We start from the raw sequence: 20023 nt of genomic DNA, 5'->3' as shown, positions 1-20023 counted from the left end.
ATGTAATGGATGTTAATTATTTTTAATGGAAGTCTGCATGTTTCACTAACGATAAGAATTAGCAGCTGCAGGTTACGACAGTCAGCTGATAACGAATTAATCTGTGGATGACAGTAAGTTGATGAACAGGAAAAAAATAACGGATTTAGATTACGACTTGTTATTTATATGCATTTTGATCTCGTTTTCATTTGTAATGAATCCGTGCCGATTTGTTAAAAAAATAAATATTCGTTTTATTATCCTTCGATTCGAACGAACCGGTTTTTTTCGGTTTAACATAAAGTTGTATTGGAATATTATCATGTAACGTATAAAATCCTAAGTACGCATCGTAGATTAACCGTTAGTGTTTTCTCCTTAAATTATTAGTTTAATCGTGGGGCCGGGAAGTTTTAATGTGATCTACTTATATTATTATTTTCCCAAAAATATTTCGATACAGTACTTTTTTTGTCAGCATCGTTTAGGTTATGATTAATAATTATTATTACACTGTAGTAGTTATTATTTGTTTAATTTATTTATATTGAATTCAACCAGTTTAATAAGGTACGATAGCTGCATTTTTTTCTTTACTTAATTTTTTCTGGGGTATTTGTTATATTATTATTCTGTGTCACGTACTCTAGCGGTTATTTTTTTCTATTAATATTTTATTTGATTCGTTTATAGTAATAATAATATATATAGTACGGTCTAACCGTTGTTAAATTTTACTAATGGTTTTTAGTGTTATTTTAAAAATAACTATCTTTCGGTCCGTTCGTGAAAATATTTTTATGTCTGTTTATTACTTTATGAACGGTCTTTTTTTTTTAGAGCTTTAGTCCGCATTTCACACCGTATATTAATGATATTATTTGAAATGGAATTATTTTTGGGAATAATTCCATTTAACAGTGAATAAATATATCTCTAGCTAAGTCGAACGGCTGTTCTATATTCAAAGTTGAAGGAAGTTCTTCACCGTACGTCAGAATTTACGGGTAATGATCGGCAGTTAACATCTGTAAAACGGCTATCGTATTTTAAATATATATATATATATATATCGCTTACATATAAGTTTATTTTACCGTTTTCTTGAAAAACTTCTGCTATTTATAAAGTTGTAAAATTACTTTGAACTCGAGCTTTGTGGTGCAGAAAAACGTTGAAATTTTTCAATTTTATTTCATAATTGTTTTGTATCGCGCATATTATTTACGGTTGATATTTGTTATTAATGTAAAGAATAATAATTCGAAGTAACATTAGTCGTATTAATTTAATTATTTTTTACGTGAAATTATAGTATAAAATAAGTAAAATTTGAAATGTATATCGTAATGTAAAAAAATATTTTTTTTTAATGTACATGTAGTAGGGTAACGTTGCTACAAATCATATTTTTTTACGCATAAATGTTAAGATTTTAGTAAACATTTTCTTACTATTATTATTATTATGAATAATAGTAATACAAATAACTGTAATCTTTAATTGTATATTAAATTTAGAAAATTTTAATATAAACATATATATATTATTATTAGCGTTCTTGTAATTTGCCCTTGTGTGGAATAGAATTTCTCGTAATATATGTAGTTTAGTTCTTCAATAAAATGTTATTGAATCTAAATTTAGACTCGTATACGTTTGAAAAGAAACGGTCAAGAGGTTGAAGAATAGATGTCATTCCAACAGGAATAATAACTTGATCGCGCTCTTTACAGCAATCGTTCTTCGCTTTACATCATCGGTAGTACGATCCCTAGAACTGTCCCTTACAAGAATTAGTTTTAATCGGTCGACGCTCACAGACCGGTTTATTACAACACTAATACTCACGGGCTCTTCCGACAATATCGGGTGGGAATCTTTTCCGATCAGAAAGTAATGTTATCATCGAGCGACGTTGTTTATCGTAACCGGCAATTTATATTTAAACCTTCTTCACCTGCGCTTTCAATTGTCGTTGCACGGCGTTTAGAAAGCCACCGGTGTACGGGTCTGGATTCCCGATTTGATTTAGGGGACCGTTCCTTTCTCATAAATTTATGACGTATCTTTGAACTTTGTCGGTTTATCTTCGTACGATTCTGCCGTCTTCCTTCGAATAGAAGAACTTGTCGGCAAAGAAATCCGGTTATGCGGTTAGTAGTAGCTTTATTTTCATCCCCACCGATAAGTCTGGCGGCATATCGATAATTACTCGGAACCGTGTTTTATTTGTTTTCGTTTGAATTCTGTTCAGATCGGTCGTATAAGTTTGACATCATCAACCCGCCGATTTGGTCTAGTGGTGTCTTCGAAAATCAGCTGATTTGGAAGACGAGAAATCAAATCAAATTCAAATCCTAGTAAAGGCAGTTACTTTTATACGGATTTGAATATTAGATCGTGGATACCGGTGTTCTTTGGCGGTTGGGTTTCAATTAACTACACATCTAAGGAACGGTCGACCTGAGACTGTACAAGACTACACTTCACCGGCACACTCATACATATCATCCTCTTAAGTAATAGCTGTCTGTGATTTCCGGAGGCTAAACAGGAAAAATAAAGGTTTTACATCACCGTCGATCAGAAACCTTAAAATCAACTTACTACGCACGTACAATTTTTTCAGCTGTCATTCCGAACGAAATGTTGCGCGGGTGGATACGGATATATCGAGAGTACAAGGCCGTCCCGCTTAACGCACAATCTTCTGAAAACTTACCGATCGATTAATCAATTCTGAGGGGGCACGATTAATTGTAAGATTGTCGAAGGATTTTAGAGTCAAATAAAGTAAATAAATATCGCAAAACTTGTGACGTATTGTTTGTAGAAAGATGTTTGTTAGCGACGACCTTTAAAGTTTAAAAAAAATTAAATTACTCGTAGGCCTAGCTAATAATGTTATATCTTATCTTGTAATTTTTTATTGTTTTCATTAATACAGTTTTATAATTTGTTATCGGTGTATTAATGTTTTGTCGATAATACGCCGCATTATCTATTAATCTTTATTAGAAAAGAGGACTAAAAATGTTTGTTATACTGAACCGTACACGTTAAAGAATTTAAAGATTAATTAGGCTTTTAATAGCTTTTATCGACGACTTTAACTTTTATTACGGTGGTGTAATACGGATACTGTTAACAATTTTAATATTGTTCGTTATTATAATCGCGCTATTAATTACATATAAATGTATTTCTTTAGAATTTTTTCTTAATGAGTTGTAAAATTATTCCTTTCATTGAAATTTAGTTAGCAGTTATAATAAACTTATTCGATTTATGTTTCCGGTTTCGATTGTATAAAACTAGTTGTATCGTTATTTAAATATATACTCTCGGCTAATTCACGACTTTCCCACTTTTTACGATTATTGAAAACCCTAGTTTTTTTCTGTTGGGCGTCTACGGGTAAAAATCCCTTTTTTCACGTTCAGAAGAGTTATAATGGTTGTCGATTATGTTTATCGATATACGCTTCCCTTAATTTAGATTTAATAATTTTTGGAGAAATAATTTTAGGCGATGTATTTAAAAACAGATGTTTTCCAGGGACTTCAGTCGATGCTGTCCAAAGTCGTTTTATTATAAATTTATTTACGCTTAATTTTACATAGTATCAATTTTTTTTTTTCATTTTCGTATTTATTTACTTCTACTTAATTATCCTATTTTTGGTACTTTTATGATGTAAAATACCGATTAGCAGTTTCTGTGTCGATTAGTATCATTATTACCCATATTTTTTTCCCGTGAAGGATGTTCGATTTGTATTATAGCGCGTCGTCTTTTAGTTTATGTTGATGTTTAACAATCCGTTTTTAGTATTACAAAATATAAGGGATTCTATTTGTTTTATTTTTTTTGTATTATATTTGTTTTTGCCGACGTGATTCTTTTTCTATTGATTATTGTAGTGCGGTATTATATTATTTTTAACTGGGAAGAATGTACGTTTTTCTTCTGTAATTTGCATTTAAAATTGCACCTTATTTTATTATTGCTTATTATTCATCGTGTTGTCGTATAGCATCAGGTTTTTCTATTCCTCTTTTATTTCTTTCCTTTTTTTTCTTTAATACTTTGATGCAAAAATACTTCCGGGTACGGTATGATCTCACGTAATTGTTTAACCGTTTGTTATCTTGTTTATTTTTACCGTGCGATTTGTATGCATCTTATACTCGGTTTGTAAAATTAACGTACTCTTTCTGGTTTACAGATTTGTTAAATAATAATTTTATCAAGCACGGCCCGTTGGTTTTAAAACAACCTTTTACGAGGCTACTGCCGTATTGGGAAAGGCTCTCCCAATCGATTTAGTGGTGAAAGTTAGGGCAGCCGTGTGGAAGTTGCGAAGAGGTCGGGAAGCCGAGGATGCGGTTTCGAGCCGGGCGAGAACCGGAGCGGAACGGGGATCACCATGCACCGGAGCTAAATTTCGTCGAGTTGCCCGTTTAGCGTCTGCGGAAGAGCCTCGCGATGGAGGCATGGAAGCTTGAATGGCACACCACGATAAGGAAAGATCCTTGTATCAGTTTATACATGATTTGGGGGGATGGTATGGTACGCCTCGAATTCATTTTTAAGGGCAGCGGGTGCCCAGATACTCACCAACCATATGGATTTAAAGCAATATCTGTTTCGGTTTCGCCTAGCGGCTGATGAGTTTCGTGTCTGCGGGGAGGTCCAGTCGAACGAGCATATGATGTTCGACTGCCCTGCTCTTGCTGATGGGGGGGGGGGGGAGGCAGTGACCGAGCCACCCTGGAACTTAGTGGACAGGGGAAAAATTGGCCGCTCACAAACGGTGTGGTGAGAGCCGCATTGTCGGACCGATTGGGAGTTCCCCGATGAGGTTGCTATGTTCAACCGTCATCGTTAGAGCTTTTATTTAAATTTCGTTATATTGATTCCTATAGCGCCGCTGTGGGGAAGTGCTTCCTGAGATAATGGCTGGCCACCAGCCAGATATAAGCTCCAAGCGCTTTAAATGGTGGACAGCTACTAGCTGGCATACAGCGACCGAGGCGGGACAGCCTAAATTGCTGTCTTTTATATTTTTAACTTATTTGTTTTATTAGTAACAAGGGGTGCGGCCCCCCCCCCCCGATTTAGTTTAACTTTTTGATAAGTGAGCGGCTGGGACACATAAGCGGGTGGTGAATAGCACCCTGCTTAATCCGCTCGCGCTGATAGGTAGCTCACTAGGAGCTTTTAGGTATTTGGGTCGCTAAACCTTTTTTTACAGGCACAGCAGCCGATTCTTGGTACTGACATTTGGTCTATGCTCTAGGGCGACCGAATGGGGTGGTGGCAGGAGAAATGCTGGTTAAACAATGGCCCGTTGGTATGATTATAGAGCAAATAATTAAAATATAAATGCATTTATCAACAATCTTTTAATGCGTCCTAGCGCTTTGGGAAACGAATTCATCTTCAGAAACTTAAATAGTTTTTTATTATTAATTAAAACTTTGTCGTCATGAGTACAATTGTTATGTGAAGTATGTAAAATTTATAACGGTGGAGACATTCATTATGATAGGACGTTAAGTCGACGCAATTTTAACGCATGACGACCACCGTTATATATTTTATACACTTTACACAATAATTCTACTCGTGCCGATAAAACTTTAGTTAATAATAAAAAAAAATAAGTTCCTGAAGATGGAATTTGTTTCTGATAGCACTAGGACGCATTAAAATATTGTTGGTAAGTGGGTTTATATTCTTGTATATAAATTTTCCTTTAACTTCCAGTTTTTTTACTTATATTTTATCGTTTTACATTTAACAGAGAAATGCATTTATTTCCCCCCCCCCCAAAGAGAAGAAAAACGGCTTCCGAAACAGTAGGTCTGTAAACATATGTTTACATTAAAAAAAAAAAAATAAACTGTAATCTTCCTCCTGTGTAACATCCCATTTCTTTGTTTTTCGTATTATCTGTGTGTATTTTACACATTAATGGTAAGTTTCACGCAAGCATTTTCAAGAATCACATTGTTGTTTTTCTGAAAATCTATGTCCTTTGCTACAAGATATCTATTGTGTATTAGTTTAAAAATATATACGTCCTTTACCACCGATTAATACATTCATTACGCTGTTGTCTTGCGGTTTTTTTTACTACGTAAACATTAAAAATTTACCGTTTTTGTTTATTGCGCTCCTTTACCTTAATACAAAATTCGTAGTTTACTTCCTTTCCGATGCATTTCATTACATTACATTTGTTTCGATGGAAATTTTCTCCTAGCAATAAAAATCTTTAACGATCATAAATTATCGATGAGAAATGGATATTTTTACGGATTAAATATCGCTAAAACTTAACGAAATTAACGTTCAAATAATGAAAACACGGATTACCATTTACCTTTAATTACTATACCTTTGATTATTTATCCCTAAAAAGGATAGAGTTATCGCACAAAAAGATCTAAAAATGGGATTTTAATTTTATTTTTTATTCATATCAGCGGTTATTAAATTATACTCGTTTATTAATATAAAGAAAGGAAGAAAAAAGATCGGTCTATAAGATACGAAATCCGTAATGTAACTGTTAATATACGGATAGACACTTGATTTGTTGATTGTTATTCAATTTTTTGTTTCCGTCGATGTAATGATTAAATTAAATTTAGTTGCTGGTTTGGACGTTTTTTGCTTTCTTTTTGTTCACGATGTAATTAAGTGCTTTTTGGTGATCTTTCCGAAGCGCGAGTAACTGTTGAAATACGTTCGTAAGAAAAAATAAATGATAATTTTTTAAAAGTTCATCGGTTTTAGTTTCCGTTTAAGAACGTGTTCTGATGACTGTACCTCGGTGTATATGAGTCGCGAACGGCCAGCTGTTTTTAATTTTTAAAAGCCGGAACACCGGTTTCTTTCTACCGGTACAACCTGTACGTCGTATCTCCTCTCCTCTCCTCCCCGGTTTTGTACGTTAAAAAACTCCTACACACCGGTCGGTACGTACGCGCACGCTCGGTATCTTCCAGCGTTCACCTCCACCGCCTTCTTGCTCGGGTCGATGGATGGTCCGTGTTGTCGGTATAAACCGGTTTTTCGATCCGCTTACCGTTATAATATGTAAAAGAGCGTTAACCCTGACCGTTGGAGCTGATGGAATAAGTCTACGTTATTATCTGTCATTTCTACAAACTATATTATTTTACTGCTTTCATTCCTTTTTTATTGTTGCTAATGATACAGTAATATTATATACTTGTGTTAAATTTCAATTACTAGATAAGTTGTATTTTTAACTTATTTTATACATTCACATATTGTTATTATTTCTTATCGTTATAATTATAATGATAATTTCACTTCTATAATAACTTATATCTTGCGTGTTTCAGTTCTGTAATTATTTTTTTACGTATAATTTTATGAAGGAATCTCTAAAAGTTTCTTTTAAATAAATTATCATTCTCTAAGTAAATTTTTTACGATTTTATTTTCATTTTTTTTTTCTATCGTAGAAATAAAAGTTCGTTTTCAGCAGAAAAAAGAGTGAATTTTTTCAAGTAAAACTTTTTTTGTAACCTTTTAAGGGTTAAATATTCTTCCTCATATACATCGGTCAGCTCTTTTACTTTTTCATTTGCATTTTATGATTTGAACATTCACTTAGAATACGAACGTTTAAATTATCGATATATATTCATTCGTTTGTTTATATATTTACCCGTGTTATTTGCAAATACAAATTAAACAAAATAAATAAAATGAAGCTACTTTTATTTTTACTCTCACGTTGGTGTATATATATATATATATATAATTATATAATATTATACATATGTTATATAATATATAAATAATCCTGAAGGGTGTCAGTCCCAATTCTGATAAGGGAAAGATTAGAAAATTCAGTTAAAAAACTAATCCTAGTTAAAAATTAAAATATTAAAAAGCTAAAACTTAACAACTAATAACATAAAATATCACTAAAAAATAAATTAAACTATTGTCACAGATAAAAAACTTGAAACTACATAAAATAAACCGTGTATATATATAAAAACAAAAATAAAAAATGAAATAAATAACGAACTCGGAAAGGAGTGTAAAACGCTCCTTCTCGATAACAAAAGTTAATAAAAATTTAAAATTAAACTGTAAAAAAAACAACAAAAAACAGCACTATTAAAAAAAGCGTGTAACATACTAATAGTTGTAAGAAACTGAAACACCCGGTCCAAGTTTACTTTATCATTGCCCAGGATTTTATGAATGTCGACGACGAACGAATAAATCTACGACGCAATGCCGCATAACAAATGTAATCCGCAAGGATGTGTCGCACAGTCAAGCGGCAGTTGCATCGTACGCATGTTGGTGCATTTACGTTTGACATTAGACATCCGTGTATGACTCTAGTATGGCCTAACCGCAATCGACCAAGGACTACTTCCTCTCGACGAAGTTTTCTAAGACGAGTCCCATGACAACACAATGTTTTTAATGTATCGAAGTTTATTATCCATTGCGGCAGTCCAGACACCTTGCCGCTTCATTCGAAGAGCGTGTTTTACATAATTGCTAAAATCGCATGTAGTAACACGATTGGTAAAGGAAGATTGATTACATGCGTCAAATCATCTTTGTGATAGAGAGAGAGAGAGAGAGAAATTTAATTACCGATAAATATATCGTCGAATATGTCGCTTCTTTGCAGTAATTATTATTGTTATACTATAGAATCCTTTTAAATAGTAAAAAATTATGCTTTTTAATACAAGATCGCGGTGTATAATAAGTCTTACCGTTACTCCAGGAATTGAAAAAGTGTGTGGTAGGAGGTATAGATCGAATCCACATAGTCGTCGAATATACAGAAAAGATACCTTTTCTTTTTCCTATTTAGCCTCCGGGAATTACCGTTCAGGTATTATTACTTCAATGGATGAATTAGGATGATATGTGTGAATGTAAATGAAGTGTAGTCTTGTACAATCTCAGTTCGACCGTTACTGAGATGTGTGGTTAATTAAAACTCAACCACCAAAGAACACCGGTATCCACGATGTAGAATTCAAATCCGTATTAAAATAACTGACTTTGCTAGGACAGAACGCTGGAACTCTCGATTTCCAAATCAGTAGATTTGGGAAGACGCGTTCAACACTTGACCAACCCGGTTGGGTACAGAACAGATATCATAAAGGCATATAGGAATGGTCGATCTTAGATTGTACAAGACTTCTTTCTTTTTCCTGTTTAGCCTCCGGTAACTATCGTTTAGATAATTCTTCAGAGGATGAATGAGGATGATATATAGGAGTGTAAATGAAGTGTAGTCTTGTACATTCTCAGTTCGACCATTCCTGAGATGTGTGGTTAACCCAACCACCAAAGAACACCGGTATCCACGATCCGTGTAAAAATAACTGGCTTTACTAGGACTTGGGAAGACGCGTTCACCACTAGACCAACCCGGTGGGTTAGACTGTACAAGACTACGCTTCATTTACACTCACACATATCATCCTCTGAAGTAATACCTGAACGGTAATTCCCGGATGTTAAACAGGAAAAAAGAAAGAAGAAAGTTACACCGTGTTAACTGTTGCATAGTTTACAAGTACTTATCTTCATTTTGCGGGTGTTACAGTTTGTTGCAATTTAATATCAATGTGTCCTTCTCCCCCTCTCCAACACCACCAAATCTCTCTCTCTCTCTCTCTCTCTCTCTCTCTCTGTGTGTGTGTGTGTGTGTGTGTGTGTGTGTGTGTTCGCGCGCGCGCGTTCTGTGGCTAACGTTTGGAAATTTAAATTATTTGCTTTCTACAGTCAAGTGTTGTCGACAAAACTCTAATTTTAACTCTTTTCGATGTGTACATTTTTGTTATTTTGTAAGGCATTTTTTCGCAACAACATTTAAAGTTATTAGTTCTTTCTTTAACGGTAATAAATTTTTGGCTTAAATTTAAAATACATGTAATTCTGATTCAAAAAAATCCTTTTTTTTTTTTTTACTTAATTATTTATTTTTTTATTCCGCGAACAAGGTCCTGTTTCTAACCGGTTATGACCTCCTACTTTGGTAAAATTTACGTAACTAACCGGCGGCCGCTACCGAACACAGAATTACGAATACACGTACGTATTAAAATAAAAATTTGGTAAGGAATGATTTCATTCGTTGTTATTCATTCGGTCTTCTTATTTAAACGAGTTCAGATTCCTGTTAACGTTATTAGTAACCCGTCAATAAATCGGTTGAGTGAAGTAAAGGTCATTTATTGCTTGATAACACTCGTAAAAAAGTTGCGTAAAAAATTAATATAACGACTTTTATATTCACGATTATAGTAGAACTGGTTGACGTTAATAACTTGCTCCGTGAGATAGCGGTAAAAATCTGTTGTTTTATACAATATTATATTGTTGATGATGTGAACGTTCTGGAGGCTTTATTCTTAGGCGAATTCTTGGATTACCCGATGTGTACTATCGTTAGCGATAATATAGTTGTTTAATCGTTCAGTAACTATTAAAAAAAAATCCGTAGTCTGATAATTTTTGTCCTTTTTAGTTTTATTTCACAATGATTATTTCCTTTCTTCATTTTATCGGTGTATTGATGTTTCCGGAAAAAATTAATTTTTTATGAAAATTATAAGAATTTCCTTGATCACGGTATTCAGGAAGTTTTTCGTTTTGGATCCGGATTTTATTTGTTGCTTTTTTTTTGCCGTTCGTTGCGACGCGCTGTGCGGTCTCGTTTTCTATGATTCTATAGAATTTCCTATAATATTTTGTAGTTGTAATTTTAGTCTCTGTGCAACGAATTCATCGCAGGCATCGTTGTACGTTGAATAACGTTAATTTACAACAAAATAATATCATACATTAGATTTATTGCCGAACTAAAATTTGTAAGTTATAGACTTGTTCGGCGGTCGAGGCAGATTTATTTTGAAATCACCTTCCCGCAGTTTAATTTCAATTTTGTCCGAAGATTGTGCGAATTGTCCGGACAGGATTCGGTTTCGATACGCCCTTGTAAATTATTTCACTAAAAAACAAACGCGTGTACCGGACGGTGCTTTTGTTAGTGCAGTGATTCGCAAACTGTGCGCCACGGCGTCCCGGGGAGCCGCAACTTTTCAGAGGGGCGTCGCGAAACATTGTAAAAGCTTCATAATTAACGGAACCAAGACATTTACAATTATTAATTTAATGTTAATAAAATAAAAAAATAATGAAGATACGCGTGTTTTATTTATTTTTATGTCTTATTTAATAGTAGTCGTATTTTACTTAGGGTAGGGCACCAGGAAAAATTTTCACTGAAAAATGGCGCCGCGACTAGGAAAAGTTTGTGAACCACTGTTTGTGTGTAATCGGGTCGAGGCTCGGATGTATGTAGCGCTACAGAAAGACGGTTTCTCTGCATAGTTTATTATCCGAGTCTATTTCTGCCAAACGGTTTTGTCGACTCTTGTGTTGTGTATTTTGTTTTCTTTAACTCGTTTCGTATGTAATCTACTGTACGTTCTTATAATTAAGTTAAATTTTTAATTTATAATTTGTTGCAGTTAGGAAAGAAGTGCGGTACACTTATTCAGCGTTAAGTTCGCTTTAAATTGTATAATATTAAGGATTTTAAATTAGTTGTCTTTCGTAAATATTTGTTACCTTTGTTCCTTACTGTATACGTTACATTTCTTCTTTTTTTTATAATTTTCAACGTTTATGGTGTGAATTTGATTCCGGATTGTTGTGTATTTTTTCCTCCCGTTAAATTAATTTTACCGTAGAGAGCTGTTAAGTTATTTTAATTTTCATTATACTAATCGGTACCGACACGGTTTCATTCGTAAGTTCATTCTCATCGTTAGCTCATCGTAAGATTCTGATCGATAGTGTTTTGGGTGATTTTTTTTTCTGGTTGTCGGTATTCTCGGGCTACCTATTTGGTTTCTGTTGCGGCGTTTTTACTCCTAACTTCTTGTACTCTTGCGGTGAACAATAGTTTTCGTTTCTTTACTATAGTTAAGGCGAATAACCTTGCATCTGGTGTTAGATAAATGTAGTGGAGAGGTAAGACGAATCGCCGCATGTTTTTTTTTTTTTTTGTCGAGTGTTAGAAACAGGTTTGTGGACGCAAAATACTCAAAACCGTGTACGCGACAGCGATTTTGGTATTTACGATCGCGTTATATAGTAACTGGTATCGTGCGATTTCAGCAAATTAATTATAAAATACCGCCATAGCTGAACACAGTTTACTTCTACGTTCTAAAGGTTCGATTCTGTAAAATTAAACTTTACCAGTTTCGTCGATGAAAAACAAAACCAAATCCGTTATTGGTTTTAAGGTTAAAATTTTAGAATTAATTTATAAAATTTGTTTGAAAAACTTAAAATTACGATGTAACATTGTATGTTATCATTTATCATTACTTGCATCGAATAGATGTTCATAAGAGTTTGCATGTTATACTTACCCTACCTCAGACGTACTAAACTAAAAATCTTTAATTTTTTTTGTTTATTAACGTTCGCGGTGGAGATATTAAGAACTAAAAGTTCAAACTGTATTTAATTGATTCGCCACATATTATTACTTGAATAGATTTAGCGCATTCCTAATTAAGGAGAATTATTATTAGGTAATCGATACACAAAGGGCGAGTTGTATCGAACTCGTGAGCGCCTGCTCGTCGGCGTGCTCGCGCGCGTTTGTACGTCGTCGGAGAAATTGTTACGTACGGGAGGGGAAGTTAATAACATGGTAATAGGACGTGAAGAAGCTTCGATTAGATTTAATGTGTAGGCTGAACCGTAAGGTAATTAGTATGTTATGTCCTTGTATGTACCACTTATTGGTATACACACCCATCCACGTGTTTACCGATTTCATGTATTAATCGTTATAGTCATTCTCGTCGTAATTTTACATCGGTATTGTACGCAGCATTTTACGTAATGTGTAATTTGACACTACTTATTTAGAGTACCGGCGCGTAAACTTTCTTTGCTTTAGACCCTAGATCGAAAACCCACCGGGTTGGTGTAGTGGTAAACGCGTCTTCCCAAATCAGCTGATTTGGAAGTCGAGAGTTCAGGCGTTCAAGTCCTAGTAAAGCCAGTTATTTTTACACGGACTTGAATACTACATCGCGGATACCGGTGTTTTTTTGGTGGTTGGGTTTCAATTAACCACACATCTCAGGAACGGTCGAACTGAGAATGTACAAGACTACACTTCATTTACACTCATACATATCATCCTCTGAAGTATTATCTGAACGGTAGTTACCGGTGGCTAAACAGGAAAAAGCAAGACCCTAGATCGATCTGCGATAGCGTTTGATCGTATTGTACTAGAAAATATTATAATCGCAAAAATTACTCTTTTCAGATTTCAACGGAAATATCCATTTTGTCTAGTTTCGGCATGACGTCTGTACGTACGTACGTATGTATCTCCCGTACCTCAAAAACGTTCAGCCGTAAAATTTTGGATGTAGCACTGCTGTAACATTTTGTGCACCTCCGACTGAAACAAAAGGGGTTCAAAACAGCCCAAAATCTAACAAATTTTGATTTTGAACTGTTTCTTAAATGCATTAAGCCCTCATTTAGAGAGAGAGCTTTTCAACGATGTATCATAAGCGGTACTTATTTTCATTGGTTTCTGAGTTACAGTACAATAAAAATAAAATTTTAATTAATTAAACATTTGGATGTTACCGGAAGGCACATCGGTTCGAATTCTTCGTTTTTAATTTTTAACTTTTTTTTCCATTTAAATATATTGATTTATTAATTATTAACTACTGATTGTAAAAAAAAAATACAATTAATAATAATTCAATAATAACAAAAAAGAAAATATGAAAAAATAAAATAAAATAGTATGTAATAAAAAATATATATGTAATTTAATAGGCGTACAAGGAAGTCATATGGTGTCCCCCTCAGATTTTTTTTTTTGAGGATTGAGGAAAGAGTGTCTAAAAACAGTTTTTGTTATATATTCACGTCAAATATAACACGCGTCATCTCTATATAGTAGTCGTCGATGGTTTTGGCGGGGAGGGGTTTGGTTCTTTTTCGGTATATTTCGTGTATGATTAGCGATGCGTATATCTGCATATGAATTCAAAAGCTTGGCGTTGTGACACCGTCTCTTTTTATTCATATTTTGCTTCCTCCTTTTCTTTGTTAACACTCCTCCTGCTCTTTCGCTTTTAATTCGACGTAAAAGTTTCTCCTCCTTTTACAAGTTGTATGTTTTGTAAATAGAAAATATAAGTAATTAATGGATCCTCGAATCTTTATCGGTCACGACAAACTTTTAAGTTGTGATACATTACGGGGTGTCATTTGTCTCGTCTGGAATTTTTTTTTTTTTCATTTAGCCGCAACCGATCCACGGTCTTCTCTCCGCTCCTTTGTGTTTCGCCCTAATTATTTGACTACATAATTTTGTTACGTGTTAGTTACATCGGTGATTATTTTCTAGGTATTTAAATTTTAACTTTAAAAGCTTTTAAAACGTTTTTGTTTGTAACATTTTCTGCCTACTTAATTTTCAATACGAGTAAAGTTTTTTCACCGCATTCCGTACCTCTGTTCTTTGCCTTTCCTCTTATCCGTGTTTATATCTTGCTTTTTTACTCCGTGCTAATATTTAGAAAAATTTCTTCAAAATGAAACATTTTCTAATTTTTTATAATTGTAGTTTTCCTCCAAGTCTGTAATAATAATACGCCTTCTACATTTTGATGTCCCTGTAATTAAAGGTTGTACATGTACGCGTGTCTTTTTTTATAATATTAGGTTGATTTCATAAGAAAACTATCTATTGTGTAACGGGTACCATGAATCGACTTCCGGAAAATTTCGACATATCTTCGCGTATCACATTCCTCAGACTCCAAAACCACCGTTAGTTCAAAAGTTTATATATACATATCACTTTCTTGTGGACACGATAACAACCTTAATTTTGCGCCAATCACATTCAAATTGATACATAAAATAAAACGACCCAAAATCTCGGCTGAGTTCGTTAATGGGCAAAATCGAACCACGGGGTGGACTTGTTCGAAAAAAAAAATATCGCTATAACTTTCTTATTAAGTAAAATATCGAACTCGTTTAAAGTTCCTACTATTCTTTGGATAAGGGTCTAAAACTTACCTAAGTAAAGTATTTCGATATCATAACCATTAACCAGGCGGTGCAAAAAATTGGGTTTTGACGACAAAAAAAATCATACCTCCTTTAATAGGCACAATCAATCGGTTTAAAGTGGTTGTTAATCCTCTAAATATTACCTAAAACTTTTGTTTGAAACAATTTTTGATTTGATCAACCCTTGCGGCAAGGGATGACCAAAATGTTGCTGAATTGTAAGAAGATTGGGCTTGTCGTATGCTAAACATGTGCATTTTTTTCACATGCAACCATTGTATTGAGTAAAATTTGATGTGTTTCTTACTTTGAGGTGGAAATCTTTTTTATCCCCTATTCAGCAGCTGTGAATTTTACCTCCGCTTTCCTGCGTGCCCAAAGGAATTTTTTTACTCGGAAATTTCATTTTTCACATGAATATTAAAAAGTTGGAAGTAGAAGTTTTAATGTGGAAACTATAGAAATTTTCGCTAAAGTGATTTTTTGTTATAAATATTCTATTTAAACATTATGCGAGAGTTTTAAGGCGGTAACAGCTATATTGTTTGTTAAATGTTGCAGTTTTAGTGCACGATTGTCGATTATAATTCCTAACTTAATAAATTTAATTATTTCATCGTACAGATTCGCGTGCTCGCTCTTTCCCCTTCCCTCGTTGAAATTAAACCTAAACCGTTTTAAAAGATTTCGTTAGCTGGGGTTTATTTTAACCCAAGAGTTTCTTAACCTTAATTTTGTAAGTTTTACGATTTTTATATATTTTCTAAGCGTGCCGAAATATTAGGCGATCGGTATGCGATACGAAGGTCAACAACTTCTTGTTTACTTATTTAATGTAACGGTTCTTAAAAACCACAGAAATGTTAATTCCGTATTTTGTTTAATCTACGTTTCACGTCGATTTAAAAAAAAATAAAGATGTAAATAATGATTTTCTTCTTTCTATTTAAACCGGGTAAAAGTAAATATAAGGAAGGAGTTGAAATATCGTCTATAGAGGTCTACGAACCGAAAGCGCCATTCACTACTACTTTCCTATGACATCGTAATAAAATTAATAGAGCGGTGTATAGGAACAGCTTTCATTAACTGGAACCACACTACTACACTCGCTTATTACTCTAACGAATTAAAGATATCCTTACCTACACGTATAGATTAGACTTATAAAATCTTTACACTTTTATACTTTCTAATAAAAATCCTATAATCATTATCGTAAACATTTTTTTTTTTTATACGGTGAATTCGATCCGTCCTTAATCGTTTAAATACTTGTGTAACCTGTTTTTTCTTCAGATTTATTTACTTATTTTTATTGCATCAATACAAAAAGAAAGATTACAGAAAAAAATGAAAGGTTTTAATTAATAACAATTTATTTAAGAAAGCTGAATTTATAAAAACGTGTTTTTGTATTTAAAATGCGTTATATATACGTATTTATATTTAAGTTGCTTTTGATTTCTTTGTATAAATTTATGCGGTACTCTCGTTTTCCGTATTTTCTTAATTTAAAAGATCAATTTCAGTTAAAATGCATTTTGTTACTCTATAAATAACGCGAAGTTAAATAAATAAGCGATTTATTTAAATCATTTCCTGTCGTAAAGTTTACTTGCCAAAATTTTCTAATTCGTGGCCGCGACAGGAACGAGCTCAACATCCTCAAAGGATGTTGAGCTCGTCCGATTCTCGATAATATTTATTCTTATTAGGAGCGTCGGCCGACAGCGGTTCGGCAGAACCAGCGGTTGAAATGATGTTCGCCATAAGCAGCGTCTCTTTAAATCACTTTCTGAAAGTCTTGGGTGCGAAACTAGTCGTGAAGAAAAGTGTAATCTTATCGTCGTTTGCGAGACGCAGTAAGTTTACGCATCCTTTCAGATGATGGCCGCACGTCAAATTTTACTCGATCTTGTACATCATAGATTTTAACATAGTGAACGACCGTTGTATCGAGTAAAGATGCGGCTGAAATTTATAAACTTAATCGAATTCTTTCATCCGAATTATAATTTATATTATTACTTTTAATTTTTGCGAGAAGCGCTTCACGCTCCCGTCGGCAATTTTATATTTTATACGTATGTATTTAGGTAGATTTGATAAGGAAGCTACTTATTTGAATGGGTACCATGATTCGACTTCCGAAATATTTCGACATATCTTCGCGTTTCACGTAAGACGTAAACAAACTTTTCGTGAATTGAGTTTTTGTTGTGCGTTACAAAAATGAGCGATACTAATTATGAGCAACGTTGTGCAATCAAGTTTTGTGTTAAACTCGATCAGAATGCTACTTAAACTTTCTCAAAATTGAAATGGGTGTATAGAGATGACGCTCTGTCACGAGTCCAAGATTTTAAATTGGTTGAAAGCATTTTCAGATTGCCGGGAAGAATCAGTTGCGGACGATGTACGCTCTGAAAGACCGGTGTCGACAATGTTGAGCTAATCAGACTTGATACGGTAGACCTGCGATTAACTGTCAGAATGATTACAGAACAATTAAATTTGAATCGTATCACAGTCCACAAAATTTTGACACACGAATTGGACATGAAAAAAGTTTGTGCAAAATTGGTCCCAAAAAACTTCGCTGTTCAACAGAAAAACAACGGTGGAAGTGTGCTGCGATCTTCTAGGGCGAACTTAAGCTGATCTTGAATTTCTAAAAAAAAAAGGTTATTACTGGTGATAAATCTTGGATATTTGATTACGACACAGAGCAAGAAGTGGCGCACTGAAACTAACCACGTCCCGAAAAGAAAAAAATGAGCGAATTAGAATATCGTGCTAATTTGTTTTTTCGATAGTAATGGCATTGTCCAAAAGGAGTTTTTGCGTACAGGACAGACTGTAAATAAATATGTTTACCGAGAAATTCTTGAAAGACTGCGGAAAAGAGTTGCCTGCGTGAGACCAGCAACCAAGACATTTGGATGCTGCATCATGACAATGCGTTGTCACACTGCATTCTCAATTAATGTATTTTTGGCAAAGAAAAACATTCCTGTAGTTTCTCAACCACCTTATTCACCTGACATGAGTCCATGCGACTTTTTCCTGTTTTCGACTTTAAAATAAACATCTCAAATGACGTCGTTTTGGAACAGTAGAAAACATAAATGAAATTTAACCGATCATCTGAAGGATATTCCGGTTACTGAGTTCCAACACTGCTATGCAGAGTGGGAAAACCGTTTGAAGCGATGGGTGGTTTTCCAAGACAACTGTTTCGAAGGTGGTAGAATCCATGTATAATTGGATTGTAAATAATAGGTTTTTCTGAACCAGTTTCATTACTGTATTTACAGACCGCATATACATACGAGTGTGTGTGTGTGTATATATATATATATTTCACTTTCTTGTGGACACGATAACTGCCGCAATTTTGCGCCAATCATCTTTTATTATAACAGAATAACGGCGTTATTCTCCGATAGTTTGACGGTAGTTCTAGTCGGACGGCCTCGATCGTAAGTATTCCTTTATTAAAAAAAATGAAATATTCTGTGTAGTAGTAATATAATGACGCGTTCGATTCCGAAAGAAACTATCCTTAATAGATCACCTTACGTTTAGAGGAAATCTTACTCGCCCGAAACTGAAATTGTTTTGTTCTCTAAGTAGAATGGTATTTCTTACGTTCTTCGTGGTACGATGTATTTATCTATCTTGCATATTATCTTACTATTGAAGTCGGTTACGTTTATTTTGATGAATTATAAACGTACATTTTGTACTAGTTAAATATGAGAAGTATGCTAGAAATGTTTTCCTCCTTTTTTAGAACGAAGTTTAATAATGGTTCACGGATGATGCGGTTTTGGTTGTAATATTCGGGTGTGTGTACGCGCTCGCGCGCGCTTGCATACATGATACGGTTAAGGTTTTATCAAGAGGGTTTATATGGAACGGGTGTTTAGTTAGTTGAGGTTGGTGGATTCTAGTTTAATGTGTGTCGGTGTAGTTATACTATATATATCCTATGTACACACACACACGGTTATACTGTGAACCTGAACACGTATATGTATGTATGTTCTCTGTATGTGTGTGTGTGTGTGTGTGTGTGTGTGTGTGTGTGTGTGTGTGTGTGTGTGTGTGTGTGTGTATGTATTTTATATATATATATATATATATATATATATCTGCCTGTACACATATATGTTTGCATTACGCGATATTGTCTCCGTGTTTAATAGAATTAATATTCATACTCTGTGCGACTACCGGGACTACAAGTATGATGAGAGTCCCAAATCCCTTTGCTACTTAACCTGTTAACCACTCTTTCCCGTCCACCCGGTTTCCCCTCATTGCGTTAGAGTAATATTGTACGCGTCCTTAGTTGTGTATGTTAAATGTTAATGCAGACCGCCGGTACATGCCGTATTTTTTTACGGCCCTTTTAAATTTGTAATGTAACGTTCGATTTAATATAATGAACGGGGTCAAATTAGGCGAAGTTTCTCGATTTACGTCGGTTCTTATCATCTTATCGTTCGGAAGAGATCTGTCGGTCCGAATTATTGTCTATATTTTACAAAAATTTAGTTTGTCCTTTCTTAAGTGTCCGACTCGAGGGTGGTAGTTCCTTTAAAAAAAAACAAAAAAAAAAACAGTTTGACTTAACGGAGGGGGGTTGCTTCTCCCGTTTTAAAATTCAAATCTTAAAATTGTTTGTTTATATCTTTTAAATCTTTGCTTAAATGAGTCCTATGCTATCAACAAATAACATTTTCTTCTGTACGGGGCCGATCATCCCGTTAAAATTTCGATTATTGTTTCATGCAGGGGTCGACATCGAGAAACCTTGGATTTTTCAATACGATCTTTTGTAATGTAG

The sequence above is a fragment of the Lycorma delicatula genome, chromosome 12, assembly GCF_047948215.1.
Source record: "Lycorma delicatula isolate Av1 chromosome 12, ASM4794821v1, whole genome shotgun sequence".
Taxonomy (NCBI): domain Eukaryota; kingdom Metazoa; phylum Arthropoda; class Insecta; order Hemiptera; family Fulgoridae; genus Lycorma; species Lycorma delicatula.
Note: the sequence above shows the minus strand (reverse complement) of the source record.